The sequence below is a fragment of the Prunus dulcis genome, unplaced genomic scaffold (assembly GCF_902201215.1).
Source record: "Prunus dulcis unplaced genomic scaffold, ALMONDv2, whole genome shotgun sequence".
NCBI lineage: Eukaryota > Viridiplantae > Streptophyta > Magnoliopsida > Rosales > Rosaceae > Prunus > Prunus dulcis.
In genome coordinates, this window is record NW_023010238.1 from 8424 (window position 1) to 14700 (window position 6277).

Here is a 6277-nt window from a genome sequence, read left to right on the forward strand (position 1 = left end):
TATGTTGAGGGAAATTCTTTCCATGTATGTAATTTACAAGAGGAAAAAAGCACGAGGGTGATAAGCATATCAAAACTACACTTGCACACCGACAAGCAACTTAGATGTTCTGTATAGCTTCTTCTTTCGAGCTGCAACATCCATTGCCACAAACATCTTGGCTTTCTTATCATCATCATCATCATCTTCTAGAATGAGAGAAGCTTCCAAGAAGAGCTCATCATCCATGCCAGGTACAGTTTCAAGTGCAGCAACAATGCGTTCTATTGAGCAGCAGTCCTTGTCCTCTTCATCGCCGACCAACCCTTTTACTATATGTGGTTTCTCATTCAAGGGTTCTTGTATCTCCTTGATATGATTCTTTGAGCTCTTTTACTAGCTGAGGTGGATGGAGCTGCTGGTTTTCGCTTGTTTTGCTGATCCAATTTTTCATACTCCATGGTTATGTAATGAACCTCACCAGTCATGTACTGTATAAGATGTCATCTTCAGAATTTCTGCCTTGATGTCCAAGCCTGTTTCTTGAATGAATTATTGATCTTACTGCCTTTTCCCAGTTGGTCCAGCATAAGCTTCAGAAAAAAAACAAAAAAAACAAAAAAACAAAAAAAAACAAAAAAAACAAAAAAAAAACAAAAAAACAAAAAAAACGAAAAAAACAAAGGAGGTGAATGCTTGGCACATTATTCATAATATAACGAGACTGTCTTGTCGACCCATAGACCGGGCTTGAGAAAGTCCGTTGGGTCGGGCCGGGCTGAAACGGGCCTACTTCATTCGAAAAAAATCATAAACTTAATCATAAGGGCATTTTAGTTCAAATTTGAGATTAAACTCACTTAATTTTAATATTTTCACATCAAACCAAATTCATATAACACCCAATAAAGTCACACAACTTAATAAGATTTTCCACAAAAATAATAAAACCAAGTATTATTTTTTAGGTTATTACATAATTAGACCGTAATACGTTTTAAGAAATAATTTTTTAAAAATAATAAGCATCAAAAAAATATATTTTTTAAAGGATGGTATAAATAAATATGCAAATGTTTGGTGACGTGTTCAAGAAAAACATGATTATATTTGGTGGTACGATTATGTTTCGTGATATGATTATATTTGGTGATATGATATGTTGTTCATCTTATTTATATATATAATTGTTGTGTTAATAATTGACACAAATTAATGTGCTAATCAACCAATTATAAACTATGAATGAATAAAGAAAAGTAAATGAAATGAAACAAATTATATATATGATTTAAGTGATATAATCATAATCATAATCCTAAACTCTTATTTATACATAATTATATATGTATGCGGGCCTAATGGGCCAGGCTTTCTTGGGCTTAACCGGGTCGGGCCTATGGGTCGGGCCGGGCTTCAAACACCCAAGCCCAAACCTAGCCCAGCCCAAGGCGGGCTAGGCCATCTCAAAGCCCATAATGGGCCCCCATCGGCCCATGAGCCCACAGGCCAAATGATGAGGCCTACAATGGTACCCTTTTAGAACCAGTCGAGGCACATATTTGGGTGTGTGAGTTACACTCTCTCTTCTTGGAGGGTAGATATATTAAATTATTTTCTATTTTATTCTCTTGTTCAATTTTAGGTTTGGGTTTGTTAAATTAACCACTTTTAGGCCATCTCCAGTCATGGACTATATCCCAAATATAGCCCTAAAATAATGCAAAACCCATTTCCAGCCATGGGCTAAACAAAATTTTGGCCAAATTTGGAAGGGCCACATTTGGCCCTTTAGCCCTCCAACCGGGTAAAATGTAGCCTAGCTTTAGCCTAGGCCAAATTTCAACAGCCAACATTGATATATATAGATTTTTAAAAGCCTTTTGAATGTTTCAATTCGTAGTGTTTAAGAAAAAAAAGTATAAAAAATTGTTGGCAATGACGTTGGAGGTCAGACCTACCCACTCCTTTTTTTTTTCTTTTTTTTTTTAAATAATAAATATGGTAAGCTTTTCTCAAATCTTTTCAAGTGCTGTTTAAAAACAATTATAAAAAAGTCTTGTTCATGACCATTGGAGCTCAAACATTGAAACCCATCCCCTTTTTTTTTGTCTTCACATTTTTAAATGTTTGGTATTGTTTAAAAAAATTATAAAAAATTCTGGGTCATGACCGTTGAAGGTCAGACCCTTGAAACACTTCCAATTTTTTTTTAATTGCCTTTGTTGGCCTTTTTTTTTTTTTAAAAAAAAAAAGGTAGTTTAATTAAATTAAACAATATATGGTTGTGGAATGTATGAGTGTCGTACCATAGTTTTTCTCAAAATAATAAAAGATGAATGACCATAAAATATAGCCATGCATGGCCAGAGATGGAAAAATTTAGCCCTGCACTATTCTTTAAAAAATTAATATTTTGGGGGGCTAAATTTTTAGCCCTGGACTACATTTAGTCCTACGGCTGGAGATGGCAGTAGCTTGGACTAAAGGTAAGGGTTCTTGGGGAACCTCTACAGAGGTTGACTTAGTTAAATTTTGTATAAATTGTATTATGCATGATTGCTAATGCTAAGAGCATCCACAGTGGGGGGTTGTATAATGAGGTGCATGTTAAATATACACAATTTGTCACCAGAATCACCTGTAATGGGCAGGTGTAAATAATTGTAAATTTGCATCACACCGTGAGATGCAAAGTTAGATGCACATGTGCATCCTTTTTTACATCCTTAGCAGGTGGGGCCTACATGAGAAAAGGTGGACAAGAGTGTGCAACAAAAAGGTTGAAGGTAAATCCACTTGCCCAAGATGCGCGCCTATAAGGTAGTTGCTAGACAAAAGTTTATATGTGAGGCCCGCGTCAATTATAGTTCATTTGATGTCATCTCAAACGGCTACATTGCAAAATGAATTGATGTGGTTCATGTTTTTTTTAACAACCCCTTTTTGAGAAAAATTAAAATAAACCAAACACACACAAAATTAATTTTACAAAGTTAACCAAAAAAAACACAAAAACGAATTAAGACATGAAAATCAAATATACATCTTTAGATTTACATCTTCCCCATTGGAGCAAAAATCACATTTACAACCCCCGGAGGTGTAAAATGGATGTAAAAGTAGTTTTCCAACCTCGAAAATACACCCCTCCATTGTGGATGCTCTAAGTAACTGTTATGATTGTTTCTTTTTCTTGGATGTTATTACTTGTGTGTTGTTATTAAAACACTCTAAATAAGTGATGTTGCATATTGCTTTATATACATGAAAAGCAGTCTTCGAAAAATCAGCCTAGGAGGCCACTTAGGTGGGAGGCCACCAGACCAATTTCACCCTAATCGTTAGAGCACTTCTAGTGATAGAGTAAAAGTTCCCCTCGGCTAGAAAAACTCATTCCACCAATCAATTGTAGCCTAAGTAAGAGGTGGGTTCCACTAAGACTGGGCAGGCTCGAATGCAAGATCAGCCTAAGCTGTTGCTTAAGGGTGTTGACGTTTGCGAAGAAAAAAATTGGAAACAATTCTTAAAAAATTTAGAAATTTTTTTAAAAAATACCTAGCAATTTTTTATTTATTAATCTCATACGTATACAATTAATCTCATGTGAGTCGTCGCCTCCTTCTCTCTCTCTCTCACACGACAGACACCACAACCCTCAACGACCCTTTGCCCAGCCGCCGCGACTCTTGACCAGCGACTCCCCCTCTCCCAGCTGCTGCGACCCTCTTTCTCCGTAATTATCTACGCCCTTTTTGTTTTCCCCTTAATATTGTATGCTTTGTTTTGTTGCTTCATATATGTTTTTTTTTTTAAATTTAATTTTTTAACAGCTTTGATAATTTATAACTATAACTAAAACTATGGTATTTTTAGAAGAATATTTCATTCATAGAACCAAAAAGGCACAAAAACAATGGCACTTTCCTAGGAAAACTACATGGGACAAACCCAAGGATAGGAAAAAGTACCACAAATGCCATGGACTTATAAGAGAGTCTGATTCAGGTCACATTGGATCGCTACAGAGAATGCGAAAAAAGATAAAAACGAAAACCCAACACAATAGACCCCACATGAGAGCACACCAATACATCCCAACCATCAAAAGAATCCTGCTATTAAAACTCATAGTCCTTTGTGTAGCATCAGATTAGTTATAGCACCCCATGGGTTAGAGACATGAGAACCCACCAAGAAATATCCAAAGACAACAACATAAGAACCCTAATAAAACACACAAGTAAGTCTAGAACCAACTGAAGAAGAGAGAGCACCCATGACCAATCATAGTTCTTCAATCGGCACAAAAATGAGAGAATCTGCACAAAGGCAACACAATATGGAGAGAGAAAACTACTATGAACAAGCCCAGAACAACAAAACGAAAATGCCCTAAAAAAGCACACCACCGCATCTCAACACTGTCAAAGAAAAATTCCTATGAAAGCACCACAGTCCATAGTCCTAAACTAAAATTATGCTTGTTTGATAATTTATAATGAGTATGCTTTATATATATGTATATTAGCTTTGATAATTTATATGAGTATGCTTTTTTAATAATTTATTTATAAATATAAAACATCTTCCGGAGCATCTAATGCACCCTTCGAGACAAATAGTTCATCATCGTTGAAGCGTGCTTCAAGTGATGTGTGATGAGACTGTGGGGTATTGGCGGATCCTACGAACTTGGATAAGTTGAAGTGTAAGTTCTGTGGGAAAGTTGTTAGTGGTGGAATATATAGAATTAAGCAACATATAGCCCACATAAAGGGAAATGTAGCCCCACGCCCAAGTTCTTTGGATGAGGATAAAGAAAAATATAAAGTTGCATTAGAAGGAGGAAAAAATAAGACGATACAAAAGAGTAGACACAAATGGGAAGTGAGGGAAGAAGTTGAGCTTTAACAAATTGAGAAGAAGATGAAGACATTGAAGTTGTAGGGTCAGGGAAAAAGCCGCACTTTCGCCTATGGATAAGTTTGCATCCTCTATCAATATCGATTCTTCAATGGATGCAAGAAAGAGGATGTGACAATAAAATATCCATGATGCACTTTTCAAGCAAAGAACACAGGAAGTGCATCAATATTTGGCTCAATAGGTGTATGAAGCATGTATTCCTTTTCATGCTATCGATAATGATAGTTTCAAAAGATTTGTGGAAGTGGTTGACCAATTTGGTTAGGATTACCGACCTCCAAGCCAATACCAATTAAGGGAGCCATTATTGAAGGAAGAGGTTAAGCACTCAAGAAGCAAGAAGAAGAGAGCGCTAGAAATGGTTGCTCAATTATGACCAATGCTTGGACCAACTGGAAAAGAAAAAGCATCATGAATTTATGTGTCAATTGCAAGGAAAACACCATTTTTCTTTCTTCTAGGAAGACTCCGAGGAAGCACACACCGGGTCATACATCTTTGAATATATTTACAAGTGCATTAAAGAAATTAGGCCACAAAATGTAGTTCAAGTGGTGACAAACAATGCTTCTAATAATATGGCAGCCGCAAATATGTTGAAGAGAAGGAGAAGAGGCCAAACATGTTTTGGACTTCACGCTACTCACACATTAAACCTTATGCTTTAAGCAATTGGTAACCTACCTAGGTTCAAAAGAGTGATTGAGAAGGCAAAGTCATTCACTATCTTCATATATGCACATCATAACACATTGGCATTGATGAGGAAGTATATGAAAAGAAGAGATATAGTGAGGCAGGGAGTAATTAGATTGGCAACTTCTTTCCTAACGTTGCAAATCTTGATGGAAAAGAAGAATGAGTTGAGATCTATGGTTGCTAGTGATGCATGGGATCAATGCAAACAATGCAAGACTACAGAGGGGAAAGCGATATATTCCACCATTTTGAGTAGAGCTTTTTGGAATTGGGTATCCCTTTTATTGAGAGTGTTTGCTCCTTCAGTTAAGGTGATTCACCTTGTTGATAGGGATAAAAGTCCATCAATGTCTTTTTTGTATGGAGCACTACTACAAGAAAAGGAAGAGATTAAAAAAGCATTCAAAAATCATGAGGCCAACTATCATCTAATCCTACAAATTGTTGATGCGAAAGCCCATGCTCAACTTGATAGTCCATTACATATGGTGACTTACCTCGTGAACCCTTATTATTTCTTCAAAAATCAAGACGTACAAAATGATTCACTTGTCATGGATGAGATCCTTACTTGTATTGTCGTGGATAGATCCTTAATATGAAATTATAATATTTTATAAGTTTCCTCCACCTTTGTCATCACATGTTCATATGTTTATGAGAAAAGAGA